We start from the raw sequence: 13613 nt of genomic DNA, 5'->3' as shown, positions 1-13613 counted from the left end.
TAGCCGATAAACAAACACTTCATAAATCTAGAAAGTATTCCATCTCTATCAATGTGTGTCTTGTGCCGTGTCATAGGTCCTCAAACCTCTCTTGCTGATCACCCCACCAGTCATCTCATTAACTCCCTGCCAACCTCTCCCTAACCCCTGGTACAGGCTTTACTCTTGACATTATGGGAGGGACCACTTATCCACTCAAAGGACCCATGCTGTGCTGCCTGTGCAAACTGCAAACCACCCCTGACTTGCTGTTTGGTCTGTGAGTGTCGAATGATAGATTGTCTCTCATTTGTCTTTTTCAAAAGCCTTTACACGTTTGTGCTCCATCTGCATGGTTAGCACATCCACCTGGTACTTGTGTTATTTGAAGTTCACTCATGAACAGTCGTTTCTGAAGTCAAGAAGAGGTGAATGAGTGGTAAAGGGCTTTTTATGGTACATTCATGGAACTAGGAAAATAAACTTTCAGTGTCTTTAATACTACTTGATTTCACTTGCACTGACACTGAGTATTTTCTCTGTGTGACCACACACTTCAGTTTTCACACTGCAGAGCTGTTTCTGTGTCCAGTGAGGATAGTAACACAAGCCTTTGCAAAGACACACAGGGATGAGGGCTTTAAAACAAACCTTCATCTGACTGTCAGGAAAATATTTATTGGTGAAGGTGGCTATCTTTGCCCTCCCACCCCCAGAATGACCTCCGTTTACCCAGGGCATGCCCCCGTTCCCCACACACCCCACAGAACTCCTGCTGGAAATGGGTTTGTATTACAGGGCCCCTGGGAGGCTCGCAGCAGGGGCTGGAGGCCGTCAAGAGCAGGCCCCTTCAGCCATGGACAGCTCCTCCGCTCTCGCAGAGTCAGCGAGGGAAAGACCTGAACTTGGAATGACCCCACCAAGCAAAGTCCCCGATGGGTTCATCCACAGGCCACAGCTCCGGTTCCCCTCACCCCTAAATTTTCCTGCTCTTCTCTTTTTTTTGGACCTGTTTTTCCAACTAGACCAATACATTTTCCAGAGAAGTATCACCCCCTCTAGCTCCCCCCACCCCTTCCTGCCTCCCGTCCTCCCTTCCTCCCCCTTCAACACCATCAGCCCCCCGTCCCCACACCAACAGCCCCCTCCCGTACAGAGTCACCTAGTTAACTCTTCTTACTCCTCTCTCGAAGAGGAAAGGCCTTTCAAGTTTATTGCTTCAGATACTTCCTCCTCTTTACACCTGCCACCCTAAAGTGTTGGGAGTGTGGAGACGTGGAGTTTATTGTGCCTTTATCATGTAGGTGTTTGTGCTTGTGAAGAAAAGACAGAATGGTAGAAAAAGTCTGTCACTAATTAAAGTAACACATTAACTATTCTGAAGCACCATGTTGTTCTTAGGCATCTATACTTTACTTTCTTATTTTAATTTTTTGAGTATTTTACACTTTATTGTACCATTTCTAAGACCTTTGTTTCCCGAAAACAGCTACTAACTGCAAGGCTAACTGCGGAGCTGGTGTTAATCCTTTGTGGGTAAGTTGCCACAAGTGTCCCATTTCACATAACACATGAATATGTAATTTTATCTGTTGTTAATATAAGACTATTAATTAGTGCAGCTGTAACTAACAGACTTTAAGTCGTAGTGGAGCATTTTTAGGCTGTTGTGTTTATGCTCTCACCAACGTGAAGGATCTTAATACTTCTTCCACCACTGGTGTTTGTTTATACGTCTGATAACTCTAAAATGATGTAACAGAAGAGCAAGATAGAGATTACTAATGCTGCATCATCAGCAGATTGTTGCAGAGACTGCAGTAATGATTACCGAATACACAACAGATAAGACTGACTGTTGTTTTTTTTTGCCTTTTCTTTTGCCATGTCAAATGTATGTCACCCCTGCCTGTAGTTTATTACCAATGGTATGAACGGACAACAGTTTCTTTAAGCCACAGAATCCACCTCCAGTTGCTTCAGACCGAGCACCTATTTTTCATTTTTTTTTATCTATGTCACTTCTCTATTTTTCCATTTTTAGGAGTTCCACAAACCACTGTGCGCTGATGAGTCGCTAAGTCTGAGTCAGTGTCACCATGATGAATTCCTCTGCAGTTATTGTACATAAGAACTGAAGTCCTTTGCTTCTAACTCTGAACTCTTCACTGCTGTTCTGGCACTAAAAGCAGTGGACTTTTCCACTCAGCCTGAGCCTCTGTGAGCTCAGAGCCGAGCGGCTGGCAGAGACCCAGACATCAGCACTGGTACTATAAAGGCTTAAAGACAGACAGCGCTCCAGAGGCATTGGCAAGCCTTTCTCCATGAATTTTGCATAATAAAGTCCATAACACTCAATATCCTCACCTTAGTTGTCCACCATTTATGAAACCAATGAGAGGGCCCGATGGATTTATAGGTATTAAAATGTCCCCCCGAAAATTGGATTTCTATTAAACGCTATGGTAAGGAATTTTAACAAGGAAAGCCAATTTGTGGGCAGAGCCTTCGCTTTTTTTTCCAGTCGAAGATGTAGGAAAGTGTGGGTGTGAACTTGGAAGCATGTTTGCATCTTAGAATCAGTGAGTTCAGGATTAATTTTACTGCAAATGAGCCTGCATTTAACGGTCAGCGTCAGATCACAGACGTATACAAAACCATCTGAATGACTGCAATACTATGTTGCTCAAGGAGCACACCATGCTAATTACACAACTCTGCTACTTCTTTGAAAAAATTATGCCTTTGCACCCCCATGTGGTGCATTTGTATTGTTACACATTTGCTGGTGTCAATGGGATACAGAGGATCTGTCGCAGTTTTCACTGGAGCTGTTCACTTTGATGACCCAGTGCTGGTCCCTTTAATTTATTATTTTCTGGTGTTATTTTGCGAAGCCCTCTGGAAGTGTTCACTTTAACATGACTCTCTGCAGCCACTGATGGAATCATGAAAGGAAAACATTATTCAGTTTGAGGATCCGTCATACGTCACTACTTTGTCTCAAACAGTCCATTCATGACTCTTTGTCAAAGACGGGAACCAAAGAACTAAAAAAACATGGGTCTGTGATTGAGCTGTCACAGAGATGTAAAATATAGCGCCGCTCCATTAACAATAGCTGGGAGACGGGTTTTTATGGACTCACAGCATATTTGAGCTTTTATATCAAAATGAATTTTATTCTACAATTGTTCGCACCAGTGAACAGGAAAATGTGTCCTTATAGGCCATCTTAAAAACCTTTTACTGTAGTTGTGTGCTCTCACAGATACTTTAATCATCTTCTTTCCAATTTATTCTTTATGGAAGAGCTCAGTTTTATTCCTCTGGGTTCTTACTTTAAGACCAGGTTTGTTCATAACAATGAATATTCACAGAACTGCTCATAGGAGGATGTCATTTAGAACCTTTTACAGAGTTGTTAAATTAAAAATTTTATGTTTAGATTAATGATTCTTCGTTTTGTTTTTTCAATATCACAGACAATGAATAATTTTACTGTACAAAAAGAAAAAGTGATGTGTGTTGTAGACGCGGTAAAGATAGTGAAGAGAAGATAATAGATAGTAATTTTGATTATTCAAGCGTAAAAAGAAATTTGTAAGTAAAAAAAAAAAAAAAAAAACTAGTAACCTCTTCAAACCCACTAATCCCAAGGTTGTCCTGGCATGAGGAAGGGTAGATCAGAGATCTAAAGTGAGTTGATGGAAAGGGATAATACGTTAATCTCAGATGGATCTCAGCAAAGTTAAAGGGCACATTGAAGAAAGAAAAGGATTAAGGTCTTCTCTGACAACTGACTCCATGGCTTTTTTGATGTTCTGATGGGAAAGACTGATTGAAGAAAAAAAAATCTAAGACGATGTAGGTTAATAATTGTGTTCCATCATTTGTGATCTTTTCCAAAATAACAAGACCAAACATAATTGATTAACAAAGTATTGAAAAGCTATTTGGGGAGGGGTTAGCTTCGAAAGCAGAAAGAAATTTCTGCTTCAGAATAAGCTGAGTTGAGAAAGCAAGCACCTGAAAGTGATTTAACACAGCTTCCAGAGTGTAATGTTGTTTATGTCTTGACCCTCAGGTTAAAAAATATTAATTGCTATGTTATGAGAGGTGCAATTCAAATAAACTTGCTTTGCCTTCCCTTTACTGCACTTTGTGCAATCTCTGACCTCTGCTGGTGACTGGTAGGATTTGCAACAACTTTTCAAGGAGCAACAATATCAGTCTCTGGCACGACCCTCCCCTCTCCCTTCATCCACTTGAACTACAGTAACCTTTTACTTACATAAACACTGAAATAACATTTTCTCATCTAAGCAGAGCAGAAACCTAACAGAACTGTCTTTTAAGGAGTTAATGTATCACATTGAAAGGACTTTCATTGTTGTGAGGCTTACCTTTGTTTTGTTTGGACACTGTTTGATTTCCTTTTCCATTGCCTGACCCTTTCCAATAACAGTAAGACACAAAATGTACAATAAATCAAATATATTAAGAAGGTATGGGAAAAACAAGTTGTTCAAGGTTCCATCTCTTAAGATTACAACAAAAACCCAGGCCTTAGAATGAGAGACATAAAATGACCTAAAATGAATGCAGAATTAAGACATTTCTGGTGAGCATTTTCTTCCTGAGGCCTTTCTGATTTTTTTTCTTCTTTTCATTAACAAATAGATCACTCCTCCTTCTTATTGCTTTAACAGATGTATGAGAACCATTAAATTTGCCTTGATCTGATGCAGTGTTTAACACAAAGAACAAGAATAAGCTGCTGACACTACTTGCCTATTGCAGTGACTCTGGGCTGTCACTAGATGGCAATGTTTGACTTACTCCATTAATCTTGGTGGAGCATCCATAATTAAAAACATATCCTGTTTGGACATTAAAACAAAGGATCACTCTAAACATGAAGTGATATCAGAGTGCCACTGATAGCTAATATTAGGAGTTGTTCAAATGCAGGGCAACAACTCTCATGAGTGTATTGTTGACATATTTAAATCTTAATTTTAAATTATGTAACATTTTAAAGAGTGCATTTCAGAAAAGTCCATCTAGACGAAAGGTCCCTATTCAGGTCATACAGTCTAAGTTACTGTCTTTACACTTATCCACTAAATAAAGCACTTACCATGTAACGAAGTCTAACTCTGAACTTTCTGACACACAGCCAATTTTAAAAGTATTTTACCGAGTTAATTAACATGTTCACTGTTTCAGGTCAAGTTATACTTCTGAATGCCATAAGCATGGCATTTAATGGCATAATTATGTGTAGTGTATGTAATGTTAAATGAGTGGAAATGTGATTCATTATGTATTGTGTACTGTAGTATCATCTTTGCAGACTCTGTTATGTAAAACTGACCCAGCCTGTTTACCTATTAATGTAAAACATCTGCCATGAAAATTTAATTCACCAATGACATATTCATGGCATAATCACAAAGGAGATGAAGGAACAATCATTACAATTTAAACCTCAGTCATGAAGACTTTCTCTTCTGAAACTTGCTGAGCAATTATGGCCCATAAATGTGTAATGATGCTGTCAAAGGTAATGATTAATTCAGGAATGTTATCATTTCATTTGAAGGTAAGCTGCCCCAAAACTAGAGTCAAAGTTTTTCTGTAGCTGATGGATCTAACGTGTCCAGTTTGAGGTTTTCAGTGACGAGTGAGCTTAACCTTTCAAGATTATCTGTTATTGGACATGTAATAAACAATCCGACCTGTAACCTTTCAGCAAGACAACTATCCGATCTGAAGCTATATCATTCCACTGTCTGAGTAGAAGATGTCCCATTTTCTACTAACCCTCGTGTCTTGTCTGGGATGGCTCACCTTTAAACAGAGCTTTTGTCACAGTCTTTTGAACAATGTGCAGTTTGTGCCATTGTTGATGTGTGTTTTCTTGAGAAGTAATATGTGTAGATGTGTTGAAAAGGACCAATCAAGAGTGACTGTCATTAGTTTTAACAGTTTGTACAACTGTACTCATTTGGAAATGCATGAAAACAAACCACAGTCGAACAAACTGCCTTTGCTCTGCTGGTGGTGAACGCAGTTTTATAGTTTGTCAGATCATAATTATGATGTGTGTTGACAACACTTCAGTTGAGTCAGTGGCTGGCCTCAGCGCTGCACACAGTGCAGCACACAGGCTTTAGATTTAACCGCTTTTGACAAAGAGTCTCCCCCCTTGATCGAGCTCCACAAAAGTCATTGCTCCCAAAAATCTCTCCAAACTCTCATGCACAGCATTTACTGTAGCACTGTGTCACTGAGATCCACTGTTTGATTTGTTTTGTTTGTCAAGGTCAGGTATATGGATTTCATCACCTAAGTGAATCTGAGTAACTCCGCAATCACGTAGCCTCACACCGGCAGGATTCTCTGTCACAGCGTGCATATCAGTTTCTCTGCAAGTTGAAATCATTAGAGTATCCTCTCAGGTGACTATTGTTTTTGAGCATTGCTTCATTATTTAAATCCCATTTTAATGTGACACAAAAGGATCCCAATATAATGTCCTCCAACAGCAGCCACTGATATTCGGCACAGCAGAATATCCAGTGTCCGAATGACACTCAGCTGGTCTCTGACTTTCATTGTATTCTCATAAAGCCTGTGTGCTCACAATGGATGTGGCATTCAGATTTATTCTCTAATTAGCAGAGATGAGTTGGGATTAAAGGCAAGCAAGGCTGAGGGCCATGGCTATGCTGCACCCTTATGCATGCATACCACACAACACATGAATAAATGATGGAATGAGTATGCACTACATCACAGTGAAACGTTGGAGGAACAAGTCAAGAAAAATTATAGAGACTTAGGGCAGAATGACAGTGCTTAGAGAGTTGGAAATAAGTGTTTCATATAAATATGCACTTCATGTCAAATTTTCATATGCTCCGTACAAAATAGATAATAATGAATAACAAAATTTGACAATATAATCAGACACACTTGTCTCTAAAAACTAAAAAAAATCACCCCACTGAGCTCTTTGACAGTGAAGTGCTTGAAATATTTTCTGATTACAGCAGCAGAATCTGTGCACAATGTCAATTCCATTCTCATTACCAGTCACAAACAGCAGCTTTTGTGCATAGTGACAACCTGCCTGCTCCTGCAGGACATCACGTCCTCCCTGCTTTAGGATAACTGGCAGTGATCGCTGAGCAAGCATGCACTGTGTCATATTAACTAGTCACAATTAGCTGAACAATTGCCACGAGCTGAAATCATCCCTTAAATAAAAGTGTTGAAGGGAAAAGGGTATGAACCTGGAAGTTAACATTTGACACAGCATCTTTCCTTTATTTTGGGCAAATGAGTCAGCATGAGTCATAAAGGTCCTGCTATCTTTGGCTTTGTTTCCTGTCGTAGTCCCACAACTCCAGTGTTTTCTTTAATAAATCTGTGTCTGAAGTCTTTGAATACCACAGTGACTCTAATTTACGATTTCGAAAAATACATGCTATCTCCCAAGGTAAATTTTCTTTAACCTTTTGCTAAATTTTAGCATGGTCTCCCTAGCTGTCCTCCCAGCTTCCTCCCTGCTTTATAATCCAAACAGATGTGGACTTCCCTCAACGCCCCCCCCATCAGTCCTGTGTCCCCTTTCACATGGACTAATCTCAACCATGCCGTGATAGCAGAGAGTACCATCTGCTCTGCTCCAGCCCTTTTTGAGATGGGCAGACCTCCACATCTGGACCCCTGCCTGCCCCTCCTCCTATTCCTCCTCTTTATCCCCTCTGTATATTGTCTCTATCACTGAACCACAGCGCAGCAAGGATTTAACAGCCCATCAAGCTTTATAGTCTTAATTTATCAGCCTCGCAATCAGGGATGTGGCAGAGGTTAAACTAATCTAAAGTCAAGCGGTGTGCTACTTTTTGTATGTGAAACACTTGAGAGAGTTGTAATGATCTTAAGTCTTTGTGTTATTTTTAAAATCAAGGGTCAAACAGATGAAAGTTGCATAAAGAAAATAATTCAAGAAAAGAGCATAATCGTCTTTTTTAAAAATGGTTGTTTAGTTCTATGGAGTCTGGAGGATGCCTCTATAATATTTTTTTCACACCCTTTAGTGGTGAATTGTAATCAAATAAAACAAAACATTTTATGAACAGTACAGTTTATCTTTAAATGATACTATTGAAAGGTATTGGTAAAAAAATGTTTTAAATTGATCATTAAATGCATATATAAGTAACTGCATTTCATTCTTTTGTCTCCACAGGGTAAGAAATAAACTATATAACTATAAAGAATAAAATTTTATAACTATAATCACAGTTGTATTGTCCTTGGAAATAGCAGTCGACAAAGAAATCTCAAGTCATTTACTTGTTCTGGAGCTTCTGACTGTACTGCTCTGCTTTGATCAGCAGACTGAGCTTGCTTAGTTTTCACTTTTACATCATCCCCTGTGTTCATGTTTACAGTTTCCGTGGTGTATAGGATTTATTTAATTTAAAAACACCTCACCTATATTGTAAAACATGCAACCAGTGAGCCACACTAAAACCTAAACCAGCTTCAACCCACAGAGCAGTAACAGGAACTCTGATTGGCCGGCCATTATTTCAATGTTGTGAGGATGAGAAGAGGAGACTCTCTTGTCAGTCATTGATTAACTGACAAGAGACGGCTCTTGTGAGCTGATTATAATTAACCATTGAAAAGTGAGTGTATAATTATCCATACATCTCAATTCAGTACCCTTTTAATTTACCCTGCTGGATGAATGTACAGCCAGTCAACCCAGCTGGGACATACTGGGACTGTTACACACAAGTGATTTATTTGTTTGATGTGTAAACTGCCAATTGATTGTTGACTGTTTTGACACTGTCAAGAACATAATAACAGACACTAATGAGTCAGTCATTGATTAAGCCATTCATCTGCATAATCACTTTGAATTTAATAACCATGGCTTAAATGCACACTATAGAAACATTTGGACACTCTAATGGAGTCCTTTGGTTTATCGCCTTGTCTGTCCACCACCCACATGTCCCCTCCCTTTGCCTGTATTAATTGTTACAGACATGAGAACGTAGTAAAGCAGAGCAAACAAGGTTGACCTTTTCCAGGTGACTACATATAACTGTTTTTCTCCATCTTTTGGCAGCATTGTGAATGAGCTCCCATGCCAGCAGGAAACTTTGAAGGATGAGGACGAGGCTTTATCATTTATCCATCAGCAACAATTCATCCCGCGGTGAGTGATTTTACATGGTGGGCAGCTCTGTCATCGACGTATGGAAAATTCTGCAGACTGTGTGTTTGAGTGCTGTAACAGCTGAGACTTTACCTTGACATTTATGACGCTGTGAAAGCAAAGTGTAAACAGTGAGGATGTTCCACTGAATGAAGCACAGAGTAGAACAAATGCGACCTGTCTCCAATGTTCTTTTGTTCCATTTACTTTCCAGCACTTTGTTGCTGCCTCAATACAATCCAGCTTCTAACTCTAAGTAGGCCAGATGGAAGCCTATATTTATATATAGAATATCACCAAAATAAGGTGTTCTCTCTTTGATTTATATATAGTTTCTTAATACCTTTTTTCATTCTTCTCCTCTCTCCAGCTGTCCTAGTCTCATGATGTATTCAGTCAGTGGCATTTGCTGGCACAGGAACTGAAAGAGCAGATACTGTAAGTTCTAATATGTCTAAATGTGTGTGAGCCAAGGCACGCAACACATTGATATTACCTTATTTTTCTTTACAAGAACTTTAGTATTCAGTGCTCTTTTTTAAGGTAGCACTGATTGTTTATGGTTAAAAACAGTCCACAACTGACACCAGAATTTAAGTAAAGAGGATGACTCTGGAGGGTGAGGCTCTTTCCTCTGCTTCATCATCCTTTTAGTATTTAGATTGATGAGATGGAAGTGTTTTAAGTTTAAAGTATCACATAACATAGCTAGTTGTAACCCTAAATTAAAAAGAAAATCTTGTATCCTTGCCTCAGTGGTTTCCCATGCAGGATGGTTGTTGTAACACGAACATGACAAATGAGTAGGTGAAGATGCCTCCAGATGTTGCTAAGCAATTACTGAATTTCAAACATGCTCCGCTGTTTCCTGATGCCACAATTTAGCTGCAACTAGTACCCGTATCTGGTATCAACGGTGACGCTTCATACAAATGTGAGAATTTGATGAATGTGGCGTATATTGACCTCATCAGACCTTGAGTGAGTCAGAATGAGTGATGCTTAGATCCATCCCCTCCTGCCTCCTCATCTTTAATGTGTTTGCTGTGCTGGATTAATTTCACAAGTTCAACACACATCAATCACAGGGTGATACGACTCCCCACTGGGTGATTACAGTAAACACTTGTTTTCTCTGTTTAACTACTTAGGTAGAAAACCAGGACTTCTTACTGAGCGTCTGTGAGACTTTTGTTAGGCTTTAAACACTGCTCATTTCTGGATTCATTTGTCTTGACATCACAGGGATAAACAAAATACACAAGCGGTAACACTTTATGTTATAATTTATCATATGCCCTGTGTGTAAGAGATGGGTTGCAATAAAAAGTACAGCATTTGATTGTGCTTTACACTGCTCATCTAACATCAATTTCTGTATTCATCATGTTATCAACAGTAACTGGATACTAATGCTTTTCCCCCCACAGTAATACAACATAAATCATTGCAAACAACTAATCAGATGGACTTTTGACATTCATTAACTCAAGCGTGAACTGAAAGACGGCGCATGAATCAACTGTGCTTTTGATGAACGCAGCACATTTTGTTACTTTCATCACTCATTTCATTATGCTTGTTTCACCATCTATCTCTAGACGTATATGTTCTTTTCTGTACATAAAAAATACAATTTGAGGGTAATTGACTCAGCCAGCCTGCCAGCCTGTGTTTTGATGCAGTGGATGAGCAGTTTGCCAGAAGCATGCATTGATGCTCATGGTTGCCCAAGGCTGCGGTGTCCCCGGTTCACCTCTAACCCTCCCCGCTTTGAATGATATTTCAATGCTGCTGCCAAAAAAATGTGACCAGGCGGTGGAAAATGCTCATCTTCATTCCTCTGTGGAGTTTTCTGGCCTTATCTCAGGCATACAGATAAAGATGGAACAGCAACATTTTTTGTGGCAAATTCTGAGGATACATTCACACAAAGCCTATTTGAAGATGTTTGGTAAGAATTTAGGGATATTTACATTTGGTTTGTTCATTTTGGCCGGTGAGCCTGGTGGCATTTGCAGTGAGATGACAAAGAACAACTGTAGAAAAGTGCAGTTAGCTGCAATATTTTTCCTCATACTACTACCAGGGCTCACCACAGTCAGAAATTTTCACTCATTTATTTATTGGAGCTAGATGTTACAGGGAGCACTTCACCAATTTCACAAATAAAGTTCAGTTTACTCATCAAGAGCACTACTACTCAGCCTGTGAAACAGTTATGTAATGTCTGCTGTTGCTCTGGAGGGTGCTTTCTAAGTTTGAAAAAAATAACCCAGATTACATCATCATGGGATTAAAGGATATCTCTGCCTCTGTTGCTTTGATTTTGACCATTCTTTTTTTTTTTTAATCTGCCTCTTGTGAGTCCACCAATTAGTGCAAAATAAAGATCCCTGTAAATCAGACAACCAGCACTTACTTACTTACTAATAATAGTTCATTTTGTGACTGCAAGAATAAAAAAAACATTTCACAAGAAAGAGGGAGAGCCCTTTTGCTGGAAAAGACAAGACTTTGACAAAATCCCCACTTCTCTGAACTCTGAAGTAATCATTCTGCTAATCATTCGGTTACACAGACAGAGAGAAGCATCAGGTGTGGCGCCTTTTGAACTTTGCAACCCGACCCCTCTGCTGCCCACTCTTTGTCAAACCCTAATCCCTCTGTAAACCATCAGGCCATTATTCATTCAAAGCTTCCTCTCTGAGGGTTGGCTTACTTTCCTCTCTGTCCCGTTCGCCTCCTGTCTTTGTAGGTCAGGAACAGACGGTAATGAGAGACAGTTGGTAAACAAACAAATAAATAAATAAATGGTTCTTTTCCAAAACACAATTCACCCATTTTATTCTTCTGAGTATTTATTACCCGATGACCCCCGTTCAGAGTCTGACAGAATGCACAACAATACCTAAACTGGATGTTTAGTAAATTCACAGATTTGGCTACTTAGTTTGTGGTATTGGATCTTTTACCAAAAGTCACTTGCAGATAACAATTATTTGCTTTTTGCACTTCTGGAAAAAAAAAATCTTCAAATTATCTTTAACTAGAGTATTTACTTTCTCTCAGCATGATGCAACATTTTGGCTGCAGCCACTGAAGCAGCTACAATCAATCAATTACACCTGTGACACCATAATTTTTCAGTCATGGAAGCTGAGCAGAAGCAAATGACCGTCCCCTATTTAATGGCATTACAAAGACTCCATTACTGATGTGGATGTCATGAAAGATATCCTTATCTGACCTATCACAATGTCTTTTGCAGACAAATCAAAGAGGGAGGAGGGGGATGTGAAAGTCACAGATTGGTTCACAGGGCCACAGTGCTATGAACATTTTTTTTTTTTCTTTGAATGCCAGGTCCAGTTAGTTGACGCATGGAAAGAGAGGCGAGGCAGCCACACTGAGGGCCATGCTTCCCAGCATCCCTCCCTCTCCCTGTTCCCGCCTCGGCGTCCAAGAGCTCGGGCCTCCGGCTGTGTAGCCATGACAACCAAATGAGGTAAATGGTTGCAGGAGAATCCTCATCACGACCACCACCCTCACAGGCCTCTTTTCAGTGGTGCACAAATGTTGCATGTGCAAATCTGTCTTGCATGTTATTCCCCATCCAATACATTAATGCCCATTTGGAAACACACATATCTCCATAAATGAATCTTTGCTTATTGTTCTCTGGCGTGTGCCATGAGACTGCTTTCTCTCTAGCCAACATTACATGCCCTAAAGGTGAGAGTTGCTTTCATCCTATGATTCTTTACTTCAGATTTCTTCAGAAAAGCATGCATGTTGGACCACCTCTTATATTCTCATATAAGGGATCTAACAAAGGCACATTCTGAGAATAATGTGGAGAAATGAATCATCAGCATGAGGGATGGAAAAAGAAACACAAACCTCCTTCAACCAAGGAGTAACTCCTCCATGCAGAGCCTCATACGAGCTAAAGAACTTGACACTGCAAAAAAAGAAAAAAGAAAAAAAAAAAAGACACTGGAGACAGGAAGGAAAAATGCCTTGCTGGGATGGGATTGCATTGCATGTCAATTTGTTTTCGTCTGACTTGGTTATCCTTTCATCACGTTGCACACAGATTGTCCAAATGCTTACGGCTCTGAATGAAAGAAACTGTCCACTAACAGGCTGGATACTTGTTATGCAAGCGGATGGTATTTGATTTATTTATTTTTTTTCAAGTCTCTAATTTCTCTAACACCCTTTCCAAAAATAGTTCAGCCATTTGCATACCTGCAGTGTGATAACAGTGCTGTGTGAAATAACACACTGTGCGGTGTTTACAGATGAGCCTCTCTCATTTGCTGCTGTGACAAGACAAAATCTGTCAGCTCCAGGAAATGAGGGTAAGAGATTCACA

This window comes from Toxotes jaculatrix, chromosome 3 (genome assembly GCF_017976425.1).
Source record: "Toxotes jaculatrix isolate fToxJac2 chromosome 3, fToxJac2.pri, whole genome shotgun sequence".
Lineage (NCBI taxonomy): Eukaryota > Metazoa > Chordata > Actinopteri > Toxotidae > Toxotes > Toxotes jaculatrix.
Note: the sequence above shows the minus strand (reverse complement) of the source record.